This window comes from Siniperca chuatsi, linkage group LG18 (assembly GCF_020085105.1).
Source record: "Siniperca chuatsi isolate FFG_IHB_CAS linkage group LG18, ASM2008510v1, whole genome shotgun sequence".
NCBI classification, from domain to species: Eukaryota; Metazoa; Chordata; class Actinopteri; order Centrarchiformes; family Sinipercidae; genus Siniperca; species Siniperca chuatsi.
The window spans coordinates 18,706,392-18,728,901 of record NC_058059.1 but is presented as its reverse complement, the minus strand read 5'-3'; the positions used below and the strand labels follow the sequence as shown (position 1 = coordinate 18,728,901).

At 38.4% G+C, this 22,510-nt stretch overlaps 1 protein-coding gene across 2 annotated transcripts in view; it reads left to right on the top strand.

The window, feature by feature from the left end:
• The window catches only part of il11ra (interleukin 11 receptor, alpha), a 51,501-nt gene that overhangs the window by 10,973 nt on the left and 18,018 nt on the right, over positions 1 to 22,510 (top strand). The window lies entirely within an intron of this gene.

Here is a 22,510-nt window from a genome sequence, read left to right as displayed (position 1 = left end):
TGGCGTTAAACTCAGCAGATTGAAGTTGTTAGTAGATTTCAGTCAAGGATGCACCCATCCTTCATTTTTCATAGACATGATTCTGAATTGAAAATTGTTCAAAGTAGAATAGAAGCAAACTGCTCTTAACTATTTAACAGACTATGCCTTGCAACTTTCAGAGGTTGAAGGACAAAGCCTTTTTGGGTTTGAAAACAAAATGTTTTAGGTTGGCGAACTGTACATGCAGGGATTCGGCTGCTACATGTTAAAACTAAAAGGACCAATCAATTATCCATGTGCAAACTGTGAACAAAGGTAGCTGCGCAGCCACCAAAAACTATAGCAATAAATGTGACAGGGAAATTGATGAAATACTATGAAGACAACATATCAAATCAAATGCCACATTAGAAAATAATTGTGAGGAGCAACATGCCTCTGTGTTCTATATTTGATAAGCATGTTCGATGACCATATGGACCCTGTTTAGTTAAGCGATTTTTAAATAGAAGGTTTTTCCTGGGTCAACATTAGGCTAATCTATTAGAAAACATTACAGAGGGAGACAGCAACAGCATGGGGGAAAAGCATGTCTTACCTTGAATATCTTTTAAGTGTGTTTCCATCCACCTGTTTCAATTTGCATATAAAATCTCCTGAGTGGAAACGCCGGAAGTCCAAACATCCCAAACAGTTTTTTCACTTGGCTGAGGTGGAAAAGTTGATGTATGGATTAAAAATAAAATGTGACAAAGTGCAATGGAAACAGACTTAGCAAATAAATCATGACGTGCATGAAGCATGTGACTCAAATGTTCACTGAAGCTTCTGCTCAACTGGAGAGACAAAAAATTGCAGCAGACTAAATTATCACAATGATGAATACTTGAAACAAACGTAAATGCTGTATTTCCATCACATTTTCCACATGGTTTCCCGTCGTTCAAGGTTTGACTGGCGCACTTTTAATTATGTCAAATTGTTGCACTGTTTTCTTCTGCAATGCTTTAATGGCACTGAACTGGAGAATTAGCGCTACCAACTGTTAATCTTGTGTGCTCATCTCCTAATATTCCATAGTAGTGGATGGAGACGCTCATTAATTAGCATTTTCTTTTGTAGATTTTCTGGAAAATTGATTCAAATTTGCATTACATTTGGATGGAAACTTTTTGGGACTTGAGTTACACCTGCTTTTATAATTCACTTTTGTTAAACTGATATCAACAAAACGGCAGCAAAGAAGCCCAAGTGCAAAGTTAGAGTAACTTCTGCCGTTTTGCAATTAAATTTGTGTACTTCATATCAAATTATCAATACGCTATTAACATTGCCCTGATTTTATAGCCCAAGAGAATCCCTTTAATTCATGTACTTTAAAGCTGAAAAGCTTCACATCACCTCACAAAACTTGTAGTTATACATACATACATACATACATACATACATACATACATACATACATACTGTGTATGTTCTAGTAACACATTGTATTTGGTAGAAGTTGTCACTCATGGAGTAAAACTAATGCTTAAGCTAGTGACATCATAGACAGCAGATTTTAACTCTGAAAAGTTCCCACCCTCTGATACTGCCTTTGATCTTTAACCAGCTTTTTAATCTGTCTGCTTGATCACTCAAGAGACATACACACACACACACACACAGAAGACACGTACACACAAACACAGAGTGTCTCAAAATCAACAAACTTTGAAACCAAATCATGGCGGTGCACTGTAAATCAGCCTCCTATCTGCCTTACTATCTCAAGCAAACTGGTTGGATAGTCGGCTGTTTGTGGGCCTGGTCTGTGCACTGTGCAGCAGAGCCAAACAGTCTGAGGGCTTTCTCTTTATTTGTTACTCATTTATCCTGAAAGAAACTTTGTTATAGTTAGTGTTGCATCCTGCTTCCAGCAAATAATTCAGACAGTAATGAACTTGTTCATGATTTTTTTTCTTGCAGAGGCCTTTGTGTCAATTCACATCTAACCTACTTAGCCCGCTGTATTAGTTCACATGAAATATGTTTGCTCTGCTGTCTGTTTTTCCCTGAATAATCACACTGTAGATTCTGCAGTGAACAGTGCAGATGATCTTTTTGAGTATTCACTTAAGCCTGACCGATATAGGGTCTGTTTGCCTTGACTGAATAGTCCTACTGTAGATCCTACAGTGTACACTGCAGCTCAGCTCTGTGCGTGCGTGTGTGTTTTACCTCGGCCCGGCATGCTGTGTATGGGGGCTGTTTGCTTTACTGCGTGATCTTTTTGCCTGATCCAGTCATGGAGAGTTTGATTTAGCTTGGCATAAAAACCAAGCCACCAAAACTGTTTTTGAAATTTTTTTCCCCCCCAGTTTTTAATGGTGGTTTATTGATGTTCGGAATGATATGTGGTTGCCCACCAATGCTAGCTTGTATAACACTTTTTTTTGTGCACAGGTTTGCATCTGATTTGCTTTGTGATTTTTGTGCTACAAAAAAAGTAGAAAGCACTGAAAATAAGGTGTGCATATAACATTTAGAAAGAAGTAATCATAGTAATCCAGTTGTGACCCTACTGGTCGGCATATTTCAGCCCATTTATTAGAATAAAGTGACATCTTTCCAAAGGTTTCTTCCAGTTTTTTCAATTGTTAAAGGTGGGGCATGCGATTCTGGAGAAATCCAATACCATGACAAATACCATGATATAGAGCGAACAATGACACAGCAAGTAATGTAACTATCATTAGCTAGGTTGTGGGTTAGCAACCTGACGCTACAGTTGCTGCTGCAAAGCTAACATGCAGAGAGGACGAGACGGTTTCCCAGCCAGCACACCGTCCAGACAGCGATACTCACAACTACTGAGTACTGCTACTATAGCTAACATCACAACAACAGCATATCTTGGCAAACTAGAAAGTAAGCTGAATGTCCGTGGGCAAGTCATTTAGGGCTCTGTACAAACAACAGATTTTTTTTTTCAGTGCACACACAGAACGGACAGCTAGCGGACCGTGAGGAAATATTTGCCTTAATAATAATTTGACAAAAAGACCTGTATTGGATTAGAAATCGCATACCCCACCATTGTAATGTTGTTTTTTTTCGTTTTTTTTTATGTGGGTGTCTTCATCACTGAGACTCTCTAAGACCTGTTTGGCTGTAAAGAGTTTTAAGAAGACTTGAATAATTTTTTCCCAGTTTTCCTTTATGATGGTCTGTAGATCATACAAGTGTTTGCATTCAGTACCTACTCTAGTAGTAGCCAACACTAAAATGTTTCTCTCTTTCTTACTTCTCTTTCTCTGTCCTGCCACTTTCCTCCTTTGCTCTTTTTGTTTGTTTGCCCCACTCCTCTCCTCCCTGTCCTTCTTTCATTCTTGCTCCTGCTTTCCTTATTCTCCTCTTCTTTTCTATTGCCCCTCCATCTCTCTCATTTTAATTCCATTGCTCAATCTGCAATGAATTAAAAATAAGCAAATCCTAAATAAGTGTAGGATTTAGAAAGAGCAAATCACATGGAGGAAATTACTCCCTGTGGTCGAATGATGCAAGTTCATCATGCTTTTAACTTATTTTTGCATTTACACAGTTGAAAAGGGAAAACATGTGAAATACCCTAATGATAAACATAACAGCACAAGATGTACCAAAGGGGGTAATCCGCAGGATTTCTTATTTTGGTTGTTTTTATTAGATTTTTTTTAAAACTTTGTTTCCATTTTTTCATTTGGTTTTGATTTGCTTCCCTTGGTGCTAAGAGCTCATTAGTTTGGTTTGGTTTTATTTTTTGTCTCCATTGTTGGTGTGAAAGCTCATTGTTCTGGTGTTTTTCCAACATATTTATCAGTGAGTGATGGTAATGTTTTCTTTGTGAATGTACGGTGGCTAGAAGGCAGCATATCGAGCCTCAGTATCTTATTAGTATTGACCAAAATGTGTCTGTAGCTTGATTAGAGAGAACTGTCAGGAACATGTCAGATTCATAATTTTGTTTACTTATTCTTTGATCAGATAGCTCTTGATTGATGAAAATTTTTCCAATTTTATTTAGGTAAAGGTCTTGTACAGCTGCTTGTGCTTAGACAAAATGTATCATTTGAGAACTTTGGCGTCTTTTGTTAAAAACACCAACCAAGTGTTTAGTTTAGAACATCCTAATGTAAATGCTTTTTAAGGCTGCCACTAACAACTATTTTTCCATCGATTAATCTATCGACTATTTTACAGATGAATCGATTAATCTAAATGATTAATTTTCCTCCAAAAAAATCAAATTGACCATTTAATTTGAATGTGTAAACAAAGGTTTACATATTAAGCTGCAAAACTGTAGGTTTAAACTGGCAACTCAAACATGATAAAAATAAACACACACACTGGCACCGCCAATCAACGTACAATAAGTCTAAAAACATTTTCTCACTTATTCAGTGGAATTTCTAAGGTATCAGGCAGACGAATTTATGGCTATATGAGTATATCAAACAGCTACAAGGACAAAACATATTAAAAAACTCTCCTTACTAATGAATAGCCAACACTATGGTTTCAGAAACGAAACCCGACGTCACGTTACAGTGAGACAGAGAGACAGCTGTGGTCGAGCGGCATAGAGCGTGAATAAGGAGAGGGAGCCCAGGTAGGAGAAAGCTATAAATAATAATAAAATGTTATTGTCTGATTGTTTCAAAAGCGATTATGTTCTACAGCACAAAGACACACGTCCGCACCACCGCGCTGTCGTCATGACGCAGCAATTACTTAGTGATATTGAAGAAAAACAATGAAAACCATGTTGGTTAAAAATACGCAATTTAAGTGTCGACCTCATCAAATACGTCGACTTCTCACGGCAGCCCTAACATTTTTATGAACTGTATATACATTCAATCAATGTTGTGTTTATATACATTTGTGAGCAGCAGGACAGACATTTACTTGAAAATGTGTATTACATTAAGATTATTCAGTGTCTTCCTTCCTTCTTTGTTTGTCTCGTTTCCAACAGCATTTTTGAACAGACAGTAATCAAGAATGGCTTTTTCATTTTCATGCTCTCATAGGATTGTTTTTTCCTCTGGTATGGAGTGTGCTGTGACTGGAAGTTAAACGTACTGTTTCACTGTGCCCTTGTGTATAGTTGAACAACCACTGAGGTACATTAAACACAACTGATTTCACCCAGTCTGTCCATTCTCTTCTTTCTCACACACCTTTGGTTCAGTTCTTCTTTCTCTCACTGTTCTATCACAGAAGGTCTAAATATATATATTTTTTCCTCTTTTACCCCTTTCTCTCATCTGCATTCTGTTACCTACTAAACTCTCTACCTCTCTCTCTCTCAAAATGTTGGGACAGTCAGTCAGCCAGTCGGTAGTAATGGGGAAAGCATGGAGTTCCCAGCAGAGTGACTCATTGCTCTAGCAAACAGGGGTCGTGTGTGTGTGTGTGTGTGTGTGTGGGTGTAAGATGGTCAAAGTGTGTGTGTGTCGGTGGAATTGGGTGGTAGGGGGCAAGTTTTCTATGTTTGTGTGTGGTTGTGTGTGTAACATGTCCTAACATGTTTGTGTAATTTGGGTGTATAGTTTCACGTTTTTCCTTCCTGCTGAACACATGGCGAAAGCTCTGTGTTAAAGGTCATCTGTCGGTGAAAGTCAAACACATAAACTTGGTGCACACACAAACACACTCACACCCAATATGGTGCCAGGAAGAAAAAGTCTTTTACTTTACTACCTCACTGTAATGTTTATTCTTTTTCAACCTGTCCCATGTAACTGAATGTTTTTCGATTTTCACTCCTTTTATTAACAGGCTTATGGCACTACATGTTTTCAGCTAGGCATGCCACATATTGGTATTTTCAGAATTAGTCAGGCTACTCAAAAATGCCATCATTTGGTCTGTGAATGACACTATACATGCTCAAGGATAGTTTTTATTTAAAAAAAAGTTGTATGCAACTTGAACTTGTTTGGCTTTTCTGCCTGTGTCCACAAATATATGAATAGAAGACAATTTCAGTGTTCCAGGAGTATAAGAACTATTTTGCTATATACTTTATGGATATTATATGCATTAGTAACGTCAAGAAATATATTGATAGTAAAGAAAAAGCTATTTATATTTTTAATGGAATTTTAGAATATACTGTATGTGATTAGACGTTTTGCCACTATGATTTGGGCGACAAACAGGAAGTATAAGTGTGATACTGAAGAAAAAGTCTAAACATGACGATTATGAGACAAGTTATAAGGAACGCATTGTGTATGTATATTTGTATGACGCCTGTGTGTTCTGATTTGACTGAGTTATGATACTGAGAAGGAGTGAGATTCTTGACACAAATTGCAATTAATAAAGGTTGAAAGGGAAAATCATGTGTTTTTAATTAATTCAGCAATGTTTTTTCTTCACTGGATAGTTTGTTGGAGCATGACAGGCACTTAACCTCCAGGATGCTTTGTGTTTGAATTAGTTTGTCTTATTGTAATAACATAGTGTCAATGTGAACAAATGACAGTATTCCTAAAGACAACCCAGTTTATCATATTTTAGTGTATATTCACACACATGTGTGTTACTCTGCGTTGCATAAAACAGCAATCTTCAACTATCTGCTTCATGTCTTTATAATTGCTCCCAGCAGTAGCATGGCGCCAGTCAAATGTACGTGGACGCGCACACACACACACACACACACACACACACACACACACACACACACACAGAAATACACAAACTCACGGAGCAGATCATCAGAAGAGTGCAGCAAAGCAGAACTGGGCAGAGTTAGTTGGCTAGCCAACTTGCTGGCTTATTGACTTCGACCGAGTTTGGTACAGCTATCATCAGCAGCATATGCGTGCATGTGTTTGTGTATGTGTGTTATCATGCATTTGAATTATTTTTCAGGCTCCGACAATAAGCCAATAACTGACATGTGACTGATCCAACTTATCGTGGTTAGAATTGAGCTATTTGTTTGGTTAACACAGAAAGCAAATGCAGCTGTTTTAGTAATAGAATTACACTTCGACATTACTAACCAAAAGATCAAGAATTTTACTTTAGTGTCACAAACTGTCTTTTCCATGTCCTTCCTCTCCATCTTTTGGTCTCTGCCTGTCTGTGTCAATGTTGGATTTTATTTTGTTGTTGTTTTGTTTCTCTTTCTGATGATGGGTTAGCTGTGCAGGGCTGGTAATTGATCACACAGCAAAGATTTGTGTATGTGTGTCTGTGTATGCGCCTGTGGCTGTGTCTGTGTGCCTTGTTGGATAACAGAGAGCAGATGTGGGTGGGTAGGTGGGTGTATGTTTAAAGCGCCTGTCATTGGCTCATACAGAGCAGATGTTTGTGGGGCCATCATCCTTCCTCTGGCTACCAGCAGTACTGATTCTGTTCTGCTACATTTCAGATACTGAACCAAACAGCATAAATTAGACTCACGATACAAGAACATACTAGAGCACATAAATGCAGTCACACACTCTTATGCTGTGTGATTCATCAGAATACAGTGGTAGATGCATTGACAGATGTTTAGGTCAGTATACAGATGACTGGGAGTCTTAAATAGGACACTATCGCTATGGAATTTTCCAAACCACAGTTATAAAGTGCTGCGGTTTACGGTAATATTCTGGTGCTGCCAGCTGACTCTAGTTGAACATAGTCCAAACAGTTAAGCATAGTTAAACACAGCCAAACATGTTGAGAGGTGAGATCACATCCACAGTTGATTTTGTTTGTGGAAAAGTTTCCTTTGTCACCTTTTTGTACTTGGTTCATTTAGATTCACTTTATACATTTACAAGAAAACCAGAGCTTGTAAACAAATGTCACCAGAACGTTTGCTTTTTCTATATCTGGTTTGGTTAACATTCTCTCTCATTCTCCTAATTCTCCTAATTAACTGCACCTACAGTCTTTTTGAAAGAGCCTCATGTGCAGCTGTTTTCTGTCAGCCAACCCATGCTAGTCCAATTAATCCTATTAATACAGCTATCATCTTCTTTTTGGTGAACTCCAGTGTCAAACTACAGCGGCAAGAGCCTCCCACATCATTTCTATTTGGAAGCATTATGGTTTCCCACGAAATTATAGCAACGCTGGAAGACGCACTCATTTCAATATGGAGATAAAGGACACATTTTTAGGCAGTTTCTCCTGGAAGGTATTCATAGTTTTGCTATTCGACCATGTGACAAGCAGTTCTGATGGAGTATACTGGCGCCTCAGGTCTCTGGGAATAGCTACACACTACATTTGCGTCAGCATCATCTGTAAAAACTGTAAAACTGCCGAAGCAGACTAACAACGGTTACACACCTAATACGCAAGCATGCATGTTTTATGCGATATACGCTCGACCACCGCTGCTCTCTCTCTCTCTCTGTCTCTGCATGGGGCCAACTTAGAATGGTGTGTTTACAAACAGCAACCGACAAATCCTGCTCATTCTGCTTTTAAAGACTAACTAATTTAATCCGATGAATCACTTTATTTATTCATTATAATATTATTTTAGGGTGGTGACGTCATAAAATATGACAACAGACATTCAAAGCTTCGTTCGAAAACCTCAATAGAAGCTTTAAATGTAACAAATCTCATTCTGTACAGCCTTACATTTCTGTTTATCAAATGGTCAGAAATAACAGGAAAGTGCATAGATTTCTGTCAAATAAGGTAACACAGACTCATTACCAATTCTGTACGCAGACCGATCATGCTTACTGTCGTGCGTTAGTCACCCCCAAAAGCCCATTCTGAGCCAGGAAAAACCTTTTTTAGGTGCAAGTCGATTACCTCAGAGCGTTCAAGCAGTGTCTCGCCCCCAAAGCTTGACCCTAAAACTGCAATACCTACTGAACCATACATTTTGCGTACTGTTACACCCCTAGAGGAACGTTTGCCATGGCTCATGTTGGCAGCCAAGATGTTGTCCAGGAGAACATCTGTTTGGCCACTCTGTTTGTGGTGCTTTGGCTTTCTTGAAGGAGTGCTTGAGAGCCACTAAGCTGGAACAAAACGTATTGGCTTATGTAAGTGATTTTAAATGCGGACTTTATGAAGCAGTTTACCGAGCAAAAGAAAAGTTGGACATCTCACTGGAAAAAATAAAAACCTCTTTAGGTCACAGAAATGACATCAGTTTTGGAGATCAAACCTCGTTCTGAGATCTGTGAAAAAAAACTACCTCGTTTGAAAAACACAAAGGTGATTCATGATTTAGGTTTGTCATGTGAACTGTGCTTACTATGCCTTTTCATACGCCTTACTATGTTTATTCTTTTAGTGAATTCTTTGACAGTATGTTTCTTCTGCCAGCAAACAGTTTGCTATTTTCTCAGGAGATTTAGCTACCAAACCTCTGCAGTTAGCAGTGTGCCTTTGCCAGTCTTTTACTGTCTTTAAGCCCCCAGAGCTTCTTCAGATCTTACCACTGTGGCTCTGAATACAGGAGACAGAAGATTCACATCCTTGCCGTGGCTTGCATTAGTACATGGTGGTGTGTGTGGAGTGTTTTTTCAAAGATCTCTCCTAAGCAATATAATATAAACACCTAACACCTTGCTGCATGCAGGAGATTAAAGGTTGTCTGTCTGTGGTTGGGTTAAGCAGTTCTCATCTAGTACAGCTCACACTTTTTCTTTCTTCCTTCTACATCATCACATATCTTTCAGTGAGAGATAACTCTTCAACTCTGCTAAATTTAATAAGTCACCAGATGTCCGCACATTTCCTACAGAGTAAAGAGGAACTACCAGATAAATTCGACTGAAGCATGACCAATGGCTAAACTTTGTTGGTCATCAGTTATCAGTGGCCAATTGTGTTTCCTTGTTTCCTTGTAAAATGGATTACAATATAAGATTGATGTTTAGATAAAAGTTACATTCTTGGATAAAAGTTATATTCAGATAATAACCTTTAAAGTAATTGTAATTTTGTTTTTCTGATGATGACACCTAAAACAATTTGGTAGTTTTTAGGGCTGCTTTTTTCTACTTTCTATAAAATGTCAGAAACGAGTGAAACATTTCCCTAACAAAATTAATTTAAAATGCTAGAAAACTGAGACCAATATATATTGAAATGAAAGACGCTAGTAAAACTACTAACAACTTGTATACAATGAGAGCATCTCACACAAGCCATTGTCAGTATTGAGTAAGCCATAATTAAGTTGTTCAAAGTGTGAAATAGCAATAAGATTTATCCTGATCTTTAGCTTTATACCCAAAATACACTGAGTCAGAGTGCTTGCAAAATTGCTCTTTTTTTTGTTTTGTTTTTAGATGCTTGCTAGTTCATCATCTTTTTTTATTATTATTGGGACCAAATGTTCAATCAAGGAATCGTGCACACAGAGACACAATCATTTATATCCAAACTAATGTGTCCTCAAATGTATGGCGGTGAATCATACACACCTAAATACTGACAGACAAAAGATTAAAGAAAAGAATAGCAAAAAAATGGGTTGGCATTCTTTTTAAGATTGCTACATGCATGATGTACTTTAAAATCATCACTCGAAAAGCTTTTGTGAACCCAGCGGGGTATCCATTGCCTAACAGAGCTGTCAAAATGGTTACAACTGTGTACTCTCTTCTGGTGGGTGGGTGTGTGTGTGTGTGTGTGTGTGTGTGTGTGTGTGTGTGTGTGTGTGTGTATGGCACTTAATGCTCTCTGTGGTGTGTCCATGGGTTTACAATCTTTTATACACATGCTCATGTACAATCACAAACACAAATGTACCCTTACACATCCGTGTGGGTATAACTTACAGGCCAAGGGCCATGTGTTTGAATGTGTGTCCAAATGTGTGTGTGTGTGTGTGTGTGTGTGTGTGTGTGTGTGTGGTTTTAGTTCAGCCTTCACCCCATTATGCATTTCAGCTTGTGTTTGTTTATATGTGAAGTTGGCCTCAGTATTACAAACTTGTATGCTAGCTGGATTGTGGTCTTCATTCAACTGTGTGTGTGTGTGTGTGTGTGTTCCCTGTGTGTGAATAGCTGGCATATGGTAGCCATCTTGCCCTGGCGGCAGAGCTGGAGGAAATTCCAGCGTTGTAGAGCTAAGGCCAAGATAATGCCGCCGCACACAGCACAGTACAGGTTTGTGATACTTGTGCCAAACATGCACACACAGAGTAATATTTTTACTTTTTGAAAGGACTAACAAGTTGATGGAAAATTCTGCTTTTAGTAACGAGCTGAAAGCTGTCTTGCATTTTCTGATTGCTTAACATATAATTACTTAAATAATATTCTCACTCACGCATGCACGAACATACACTCAGGCCTTGGTCTGTGAGTTGGCTAGGTGCTATCTCTGTACACACATGGCAGCCATTACTCCTTGTGTGTTTAGGCTTGGGCAAAAGTTGGAAGTAATTCTAGCTGCTCGACCAGCAACTCGACCGCCAGATAGTACTGGCAAGTTTTAGATTCTGTAGGGTCTGTTTCTCTCTTTTTACTGTTAACCATGGCTTAAGGTATTTATACAGGCCTATCTATCTTTATCATGGTTGGAGCCATTGGAGAAGTCCAACTTTATATAGGCCTATTTTTCCTAGCAGTGCTTGTGGCGGTGGCCAGTGTCAAAATCCTCCATTATGTCTCTATTCTGCATTATTCCTGAAATAGCCAACAGACAAAACTTAAATACCAATTTTTAAGTAGCCTACAATTTGCTGAGAATCTTTTATTTGGAAAGCAGAATTCTGTAAAATGATAACACCATAACAACAATAATAATAATAATAATAATAAGAGTTCACAGAAAGCAGATAAGCAATAATATTGAATAATAGCCCGACCCAAGATGATTGCTATGTTTGATTTACAAAACACAACACACAAGCAGGTGAATTTAAAGTCTTAAATCTGGCACCGACAGGGCAAATTATTAGTCTTCTTATTATCTCTTCTTCCTGACCTGTCTGTATCTCCTCCCTGGCTGGCTAGATATTTCCAGTACTGCTTTGGCTTCCTTGGTAACAGATTTCCTAGGCTTATCATCTTTTCTTATCCTCCTCAGGAGCACGACCTCTCATTTTTCCACTTCTACTGTTTCTTTATCTCATGTGCACCCGGGACTCCACATTAGATGATTTTGATTAAGAAGCCTGACTGAACCTCTCTCTGCCTCTGCCTCTGCCTACTGGATGCCAATAACATTTATCTTTCTCTCTCTGTATGCCTCTGTTATCTCTGTCTTCTGTGGTTTTCTTCCTCTTTGATTTAAATTCTCATTAGCTGTTGCTTGGATGTCTCTGGGACAAGTCTTGGTGAATTTCATGTTGCCTTGTTGTTACAATGAATGTGCCAGACTGGACCAACCAAATGGAGCAGTTTGGGGAAAAAAACTGAAATCTAGTGGGGCCACAGCTGATCCTCAGAGCGCCAGATACTGTAGTCTGATCAACCATTAGGCCAAAGTGTTTCCCTTCAGCTCAACAGTTCATAAGATTATCCTGCAGGGTGAACAGGCTCAATGTGGACACATTGGCCTTCCTGACAACTTGTATAACATCAGAGCCTGACGAGAATTTCTTCATGTTTAGTTCTTCTACTGGGGCTTATGTAGTTAAGTGTGGAAAGTAAAAGAGAATGAAGAAAAAGAAGTTGCCTTTTTCTCTAAAAATATTTGACATTAGTAAATATTTGACTTTCATAAAGTAAATCTTTAGAAATTGATAATGTTTTCCCTAGAAATAAAGTCATTTATTTATTGTTTTTATATACTGTATATGTACCATGTATACTATTGAGCATATTTGGACACCTATTTGTCATTGCGCTTAACAGCGAACTCTCCCAGACAAATGACAAAATTTTGCGTGATCTCTTGTTTTCATGTGTGGCGGCCCATCTTTGCTCCATTTCTCATGTGTTAACATCTTTCTGATGAGACCATAGGCATGAAGTCAAGAGCAGCCTTAATGCTGCAAAGTAAAATATCTCAATGAGGCACAAAGAGGGAAAGAGATGAAGGGCAAACAGAATTAACATAGCAACTAAAAAAGCGAAATGTAATTGGCAACACTCAAATGGATATTGCCGTTCAGTATCATCAGGGAACCAGGCTGTGAAAGAGATAGATAGATAGATAGATAGATAGATAGATAGAGAAAGACAGTAGAGGCAGAAAGAGAGATAGAAAATGGTATGAGCTTTTTCATCTACCACCATCTATGGTGTATAATTAAGGCTTATGGTTTTTGACTTTTAAACATTTTCACAAAAAACAATTACGAAAATTAAAAGCAGCAGATCACTTGAATCATATTTTGTGATTTTATGTTCTCGTGCAGAATACTTCAAGTAATAGAAAGTAAAAATAGGGAGTAAACACAAATGACCCCAAGTTAAAAAAAAAAAAAGAATACATTTTTCTTTTAAAAAGCGTACATGGTATTGCTAAAATCTCGTTAAAAGGTTTCACCTAGGTTTTTGAATGATTGATTGATTGAATTTTTTCCTCATTTTTACCTGGTTTTCCTGGTAAACCTGGTAAATACATTATACAATACAATACATTTCTGAATATTGAGGGGCCATTAGAGGGGTTTGTTATCTTATTTGGGATGGCATCCAGTTGAATCCTCACACAACCTTGACAAACTGTACATCATTTGAAAGAAAGCGCAAAGCATTGCATTTAAAGAGCCCATCACTGTGACAACAGCTGCTAATTGTCAGACAGGAAAGCATAAAAAGACCAGTAACCATTTTAGTTTTGGTATTTCATTTTTGGGCTTGTGCGCAAAAGGGGGGTGATTTTTAAGGGGTTAAAATAAAACAAACTAAAACAATAAAGCCTACAAATGCTATACAGTATCTATACACACAGGGAGCCAGGCTTGTACAGCTTCACATATGGAAATACAACACAAAAACACACACACATGTCAGTCAGCAGTGTTGTTATCGCCTGGAAAGGTCAGATGGCCAGGGTGTGCAGTGGTTGCCATAGTGACCTGGGTAAACACCAGAGCCATTGTAGTCCACCCCCACCACCTTGGCTAGACCTCCCTATGTTGTTGGTTTAGTGCATGTATGCGCACGTCCACATGCACACACACACACACACACACACACACACACACACACACACACACACACACACACACAGCCCGTGTTCTCACACACACAGTCTCATTGTGTGTTTGGCATCAAATGTGTGACTTTGGGCTTAGTAGCTCACAAACACATACACCACATAGTCTTTCACTCTTCACTCATTCATATACCCCTTTTTTAGTCTCTCTCTCTGTCACTCACTCTCTCTGTCACTCCCTCACTCACACATGTATCACTTAGATTAGCTAATCCCTCAATTTGTCATCATTTCCTTAGTCTTGAGCACAGGTACCCACAATGACACACACAAATACACACTGATGACCAAATTGTGTAGGCTAAATGGAACATCACTCTTTGTTAATCTTTAATTTATGACATAACTCTAATGACCTGTCCTCATGAACAGGACATCCTGTAATAATTTGTCACCGGACAGCAAAACAGTGAGAGTGTCTAAGTGTGTGTGTGTACAGAAAACATTAGAGACTAATCTGACTGAATAGACTTTAATCTGACTTCAGAGATGTTTGTGTGTATTTTTATTAGCCTGTTTTTCTGCATTTTTAACTCTAAATGTCTACGTTTCTGACTATCTGTTCGTTTTGTATTTAAGCCCCCTGTCTTCTGCTTGTTCTCCCTCCCCCCTCGCTCTTTTTTCCCTTTTCTCTGTCTTTCTCGCCTCTCACTTGCTTCTTCTCTTGTAAAGCTGGATGAATGTGCAGTGGCATGCCAGAGTGTGAGTGACTCACCATGTGGGATTGTGCTGCCACACGGACTGGCTCAGAGAGCTCTTTTGGATTGGATTACTCATTGTCAGTGTATGCACACCTCATTTAACTATGAAGTCCTTTTTATCATCAACTCTGGATTTGCTCTCGAAAAAAATAAATCCCTTCTCTTTCTGTCTTTCCTCAGCACTTCAGTTTCTGATTTTCCTTTTCCAAGTGCTTCGTGGCACAGCTATTATGTGACTTTAGTCAAGATACCTTGGGTTTAACCCTTGACCTCGTTATTACTGTTGGCTTGGAAGGAATGTTTTTCACCCAGGAATGTCAGCATGTTCTGTTTCTGCAATTGTTTTTAATCACTCTGGTTGTGGTTCTGGTGTGGTCTAAGTCTACACAAATAGGAGCAATTTTATTTTCAAGAACAAATTGTGTATTTGGGTCTTCACTGTTGTTTTGCATCTCTGTGCAATGTGGGAATACTTGCATTATGGGTGCATCCTAGTGACAATATCCATGGCTACATTCCCCTGTCTATTCTGGTTCTTGCTGGAAGAGTTACAGTAGAAAGGTGACTAGTGGGGGTGAGTCACAGAATAGGCTTGCGATTATACACACACACACACAATCTACGGAAAGAGAGTGTTGAAATTTGAGAAGCTCATAGGTGGTCCTTGGCATTGTTATTCTATTATTAGCAGTTATAGTGCGTAACATGGCAGCTATTTGCATTCAGCATTATTTTTCAGTATCTAGTAGGTGAGCATAAGAATTTCGTTCCTAACCACTGTGCAGGTACCTTGGTACCTTAGGGGCGTCACAGCCCACTATAGACATGTTTACACTGGATGAAAGTGTGGTTTTTCACATTTAGCTTCAGAAAGTCCTCCTCCAGCTGCTGAGGTAAGTGGTTTGTGGTAATATCAGGCTTGTAGCGATTCCAGTAGCCGAGTTTTGGTATTACATTAATAGGCTGAGGAGTGAGCTCAGCTCCGCCTTCACTGGTTTTACTGAACTGTCATATGTTTCTTTTGCATCAGAGGAAAAACGTGTCTTTGTGGGTCTGGCTTTCTCTCAACTAATCACTTCTTTGAGAAGACGGATCAGATAACACTCAGTTTGAGTTTTCATTTCATGTTGAGTGGAAAAGTGACCCTATCTGATACTAGAATTTCACTTGTGAAATTTAGTTGAATAGACGTGGTTTCACTTTGGGGATATGATGCTTTTCTTATTATTTTCCCTCTGTGATTTTTGCTAAAACAAATGTATTCTTACAGTATTGCACAGTGGAGCTTTAAGTGTATTCCCAGGAATTAGATAAAACTGACACAGCAGAAATTAAAGAAAGCTTTTCTTGTTCTTGTTTTTTCTCTCCTTAGTCGTCGACCAAAGGAGTAGCGCTCATTCAAACTTTTGATTTGTGTACTTGGAGTTTTTTACTGTATCGAAGCTAAGATCCCTGGTTTGGTTTTTTTCTTTGGCTGAGGGATCACGTTTGGGATAAAATATGCTGGCCATCTGCCAGTAATAGCTCTACATTTTGGTGCGGAACCTGAGATAGTCATATAGCCTCTGCATTTACTAAATGCACAAACACATACACACTTAGAACAGACCACCATACAAACACAGCAGAGCTGTTAGAAAAAACACTCATGCAACAGGGCAACTGACATTCAAATATGAGCAGGAACATGTTGCTTAGGGGCGAGAGGACAGCTTTGCACTTTGCTCTCAGGGAACAGCATTGTTCTCAAGTGTTAGGGAAGGAGGATTAGAAACCTTTTGTGTAAATATGTTTACTGGACCTTGTACTGTCTGGCATTAGAGATGGAAAATAAAGAGTGCCTGTGTAGAAAAACACACACAGACAGAGAGGGAGAAAATAGATCTCTGAAGATGGTGAGAGGGAGGTAGAGATAAGAGAGCAAATGTGAATTGATAGACCGGAAAAATTACATGGGAGGGAAGGAAAAGTGCAGCGAGGTACAGGGAGATGCTGCCTGCATTTTCTGATTTCTAGTTGCTCTGGTGGAAAGCAGGAAAGGGAAGACGGTAAGCCATTATAAAGTGTGACACGAATATGTTTACTGAACCTTGAATGTTCTGGCATTAGAGGGATGGAAACAGTAGCCAAGGACTGACTGCAGAGTAGAGTGGAAAAAAAAGTGTGTAGTCTATTGAAGGTCTAAAAAAGTAAGCGACACTGACACAGTGAAAAAAAAGAGTATCCAAATCAATATTTCCTCAGCCTATTTAAACCTGTCAACGCATAGTTACTGCTTATTCACTAGAGGAATTTCTAGAGGAGGCAAAAAACTTGTTTATTTATTTTTATGCATACAAGGACCATTTACCATTCACAGTAAATATAAAAGTCCCAGCAACACACATTAAGATATCATAGCTGTTACACTGCCATTTTAGTTGGACACACTGAGGTATGAAAACACGTTTTTCTATTAAACTAATTATTCTCTTGAGTATCAAATACTCGCCATCGTTTGTACCTTGCTGTAGTCTGCTTGGACTCATGGAATGGAATCACGCGGAAAAACATGTTAAATCAAGTGCCTGAGAAACTTTTCAGACCACTCCTGCAGCATTCTCTGCTGTTGATCCATATGTCCCAAACACTCATAGTTTCTCCACAACAGTGCTAAATAGTCCATGTCTCGCCATCTCCTCCTCTAGCTCCGAAGATGTACTGAAGTATTGAATTTAATGATTTATTGATGAGAGGTGGATTCGAAGATGTGGATTATACTTCACAAGCAGTTTGAAAAGTATCTTTGGACATTTTGATGTTGTCTTTTTTTTTTTTTTGCCTTTGCCTTGCAAAGTACAGTGTATAATATGTTTTACATTTATAATCCTACTTGGCAGTTCCACTGGGGTGTGAGGTATTGTCCTGTCCTTGTGTAAATAAAGAATTGACCAATGTACCAGCTGAGTTGCAGGTACAGAACGTACTGAATGTAAAGAGGCTTAAGATAGCATGAAGGGAGGGATGGACAGAGAAAGAGGAATGTAAGCAAGTGAGGGAGACGGGAGTCGGTGAGATTTGTGGATTTGCTGAGTGCGCTGTGTGAAGTCACAGTGCTGTAGTGGTGAATGTAACACTGCCGTGCTACATCATAAGACACCAGTGTAAATAGAGGTTTATCTCTGCTCCCCAGTAAAGGTTTCAAGAACTCTGTGTACATTTTAGGGGGATATGATTTTGTGAGCCACTGTGGGTGTCTTAGTCTCTCAACTGCACAGTTTTCTTCATCTGTTTTTTGGCAGGTGCACATGCACCACTTCACTGCAAAAGGAGGTGATGAAATCCTCTATCCATTGATCGATCAGTATCTAGTAATGTGCTGCATGTGTTTTTTGCTCTTAAATTGCTAAAATATGTTTTGAAAGCCAGGCCAAGGTGATTTAGATTGACAGTTGGTGTGATAATAAATGGGCCATGATTTTCCCACTGTGGTTAAGTTGTTAATGGTGTGTTTAATTTAGCAGGATCAAAGTTTTTAACCTTTAACTGAGCTAGTGTGAGAAGTAATAAAAAACAGCTGAACAAATATAGGTAGGGTATGAACAAAAATCAAAAGAAAGTGGTTTAAGTATTTCTATGGAAATATATAGCACAAAGGGAGATGGATTCACTAAACTGCTTGCTCTGTTATGTATTTTAGAACACGTGTCTTTAAAGATATCCACAGTGTATTTCGGCTTTAACATTTTGTGCATTTCCCAAAAGTTTTTTGAAGTTTGTCTACTTAAAAAAACATTTTAAAACTTTAATAATCTTGCTTAACTCAAAATAGTAGAAATTTGTCTCTTTAAAGTATACGCACATTTTTATAAATAAACCAATTTCACAGGCAGTACTGCAGCTACATAATGCTGTGCTAGACACACCGCTGCCACTGCTGTCATGTGGTGTCAGTTGGCTGTGTGGGCTTACATAGAAAACAATAGACGCAGGGGTTTTCATACCATCACACACCGCTGGTTTGTGTTGCCCTATAGATTACGTGCTGACCGATTTGCTTATGTTTTTGCCCTTCTCAGTTTTCCTCTCTCTGCTATCAAACATTTCATTTGACAGCATACCATTTGTTGAAGCCAAAAGTCATCATCCTATTTGACTTAACTGTCACATCATCACCCTTATTATTTGGCTCACAAGGACACTGTTAATCAGTGTCTACAATTCACCAAACACATTGTCACCAGTGTTTAGACATCGGGTGCCTCACAGCACTCGTATGAGCCAAACATAACACCTTGGTCTCCAGATGAAAAGTTGATTATATTTATTTTATGGTTTAAACAAACTGATGATCTGCTTGGCAGCGTAATCTCATGCTTACAGAGATGCCAAGAACCAGAGTTTGCAAATATAATCTCTCAGACACAGTGGAATTCCCTATTAGCAATTTGTTTTATGTCCAGTTTATTTGTGTAGCAGTGATCTGTAAAGTTAGCCTGATATCAGACAGAATTGTCAACTCATTACACTCCATTTCCATTTTCAAAAGAATAAGTCAACTCAATGGAACAGATGGATTTGAAGGTCAGAATCCAGGCAACTGTAATGTAGTTCTTCAAAATCTGCATTTGGTAGCCATGGAAACGCAGAACTGTGTAAGGTATTAGTGCTGGTATTTTCCTCAGTATTCAGGAAGTAAAAAGGGGTTAAAATGAACTATGTCTGACTTTGTGTATCTTTGGCAGTTCCTTGTTTAAAGCAAGTAAAACTTAAGAAGCAACCTCACTGTTCATTTGACATTTCCCCCGTCACATTGTGGTACAAGACACCTTGTTTCCATTCTAGCTGTCACGATTTATGACATATGAGGTCCAGTTGCAGTCTCAACTGATGATACTCTTAGTCAGCTTTTCTTTGTGAGCTCTCAGTGACTTTCAGAGAACATATAAAGCCTTAAAGTGCAGTAACGTGCTGCATGACTTGCTGTTGGTCTTTGGAATGAACTGTTTTCCTCTCTGCTCCATATAGCGCTGGTGATATAGGATGACAAAGTCTTCAGAATTGTCAGTTAGTAAATTAGTTTTCTGTCAGTACATGTGTGTTTTGTGTACAAATATTGCTTAATTTGTAAGAAGTCAGTGTGAACCTAAAAGGTAAAAGCAGATCTTTTTGTTTGGTGGTCTGGACTAAGGACAAACTACAGGTGTTAAAGCAACCTTAGAAGACAAAAGAAAAACCTCAAATCCCTTGCTGTGGATGGATACACACATGCACAGTTGGCATAATTAATTAAAATGTAATTTTAAATGTTTAAAGAATGAGCATTTGTACTTTTAAATTTACAGTTTAATTAAAAAAACTAAACCTATAAGCCAAAGAAGCTATTGATGTCCCTTTGCATGTAACAGCACAAATACTCAAAAGAGACAAAAAGACAAAAAATGTTGTCGGTATTTAGATTTTAAATGAAACTGAATCAATGAAAGCATACCTTTTGGCCTTGTGGGCTTCCTTATTTGAGTGTGTTGTAGTAGACTACATCTAAACACAGTTGTCAGAGATTAATTCATCCAACACTCACTTTGTTTGCCTACTCGCCCCTCTGTCTACCTTATGTGTTCATGTCCACAAACACTGAATATATATATTTAAAAAAAGATTATGTAAGCTGTCACTGTGATTTTCAGCCTCTTAATTCATCACACCCCCATTTTGCTCTTTGTGAAGCAGAGCTCTGTTTGACATTAAAAGAAATCTAGTTTCTATACAAATGTTTCTATACAAATGAAAGTGGAGAGCTCTTACTGAAAGGATGAATAGTCTCATTTTAAAGCATGATAAGACAGTATTTTCTTTGACGTGATTCATGATCGCTGTTGGCTGAAAAACTGATAACTGCTTTTCAATTTCAACTTTTAAGGCTTGATTTGAGCTTAACCACACACCTTTGAATTTAGTCAACAGAAGTATTTGAGTGACCTAACAAGCCCTCTCTCATTAATGCTTTGATACATGTTTGGAGAAGCATGAGCTCTGTGTCACTTCTGTTATTCTTTTGTTTTTTTTCTGGCTTTTTCCTCTCCCTTTTTCCTACATTTATAGCTTTCTGGTTTTCCAGACTTTCCCGTTTTTATCTGTCTTTCTGATCTTCACTTTCTAAATGTTACCGTGTCTTTTTTAAAAACCCCAATCCACTATTGGTATCCCATTCTGCAATCATCTGAGAGTTTGTGTGATCACAGATTGGGGCTTTAAAGTCTCATTTAAAACCTCATTGTCTTAACTACAGTTTAAAATGATCTGCCACTCTGTCTTTCTATGACATCTAACTTAGATTGCTTGTGTTTTTTATGGATGTATTTGTGTATTTATTGTAAATGTACTTTTTAAAAAAAATTTATATATACTGTGGTACCCTCTCTAGTTGATCTAATCTTTGAGATCATGTATTTAATCTGTGTTTGGAGGCTCTTGGAGATATTTGTATACTTATTCTAAACATGTTTAAAGTTTGACTATTTGTACAATGTGTTTAAAATGCTGTTTCGCTACACAATAATGTATGTGGAGCTTGCCGTCATATGATTTTAATCCTCTATATATATCACTCTCCTAATTGACAAGAAAGCCTGATGAAGCATGTTCAAAACACATTGCTCACTCTTCCACTTGCAGAAAATGTTTAAATAGATATCAGGATATTTTAAGTTGGTCCAGAGCAGAGTTTCAGTGTGCAGCAAGCTGTTTCTTCATTTTTCTTCTTTTCGTATCGCCTGTGTTTGACCAGCATTTGATCGACTTATTGATCAGTCTCTGTGTTATGACCCCAGCTTCAATAACATTGAACAACAGGAAATGCATCACATTAAGGATGTAACGAAAATATTTGTATGGGTCTTTAATCTCCCTCTGTCACCATGGAGGTGCAGTTAAAAGTGTTGATATGTTCATATGTTCATGAAGATACCTCATAAAAAGAGAAGTGGCACCAGAGATGAGATAAGTGTGTTTGGCATCAAGTGTGTGACTTTGGGCTTAGTAGCTCACAAACACATACACCACATAGTCTTTCACTCTTCACTCATAGACCCTTTTTTAGTCTCTCTCACTCTCTCTCTCTCTCTCTCTCTCTCTCACTCACTCACTCACTCACTCACTCACTCACTCACTCACTCACTCACTCACACACACACACACACACACACACACACACACACACACACACACACACACACACACACACACACACACACACATGCGCACACGCACACAGGAGTTTCCAATGTCAAGAGTCCAGTTGTCCTGTTTACGTTTTGAGCTTTAATCAGATCAGCCTGAGGGTACATTAATAGCTGATGGAATAAGGAAACAGTAAAGTGTTTGTGTGTGACACAGAGCGAAAAGGTCAAACACGCACACACAAAAACTACACACTACAGTGTTTAAGGGTGTCAGTGATCCTTATGAATACAGCTGTCTGTTGTAAATGTCCCTTGAGGATATAAATATCAGCAGCATCACATCACACTCATAACTCCATGACACAGAGATAAAGTGTAGTTAATTTCTTCTTTTTTATATGCTGTGCAGTGTATAGAATATGCCTTCTTAAGAGTCAAATTGAAAGTAAATTGCATGTTTTTGTTTTTTGTTTGCTACAGCATGCAGATCTGCTCTGTTAATCACATGTCCTGCACTTAGTAGGAAGACATTTA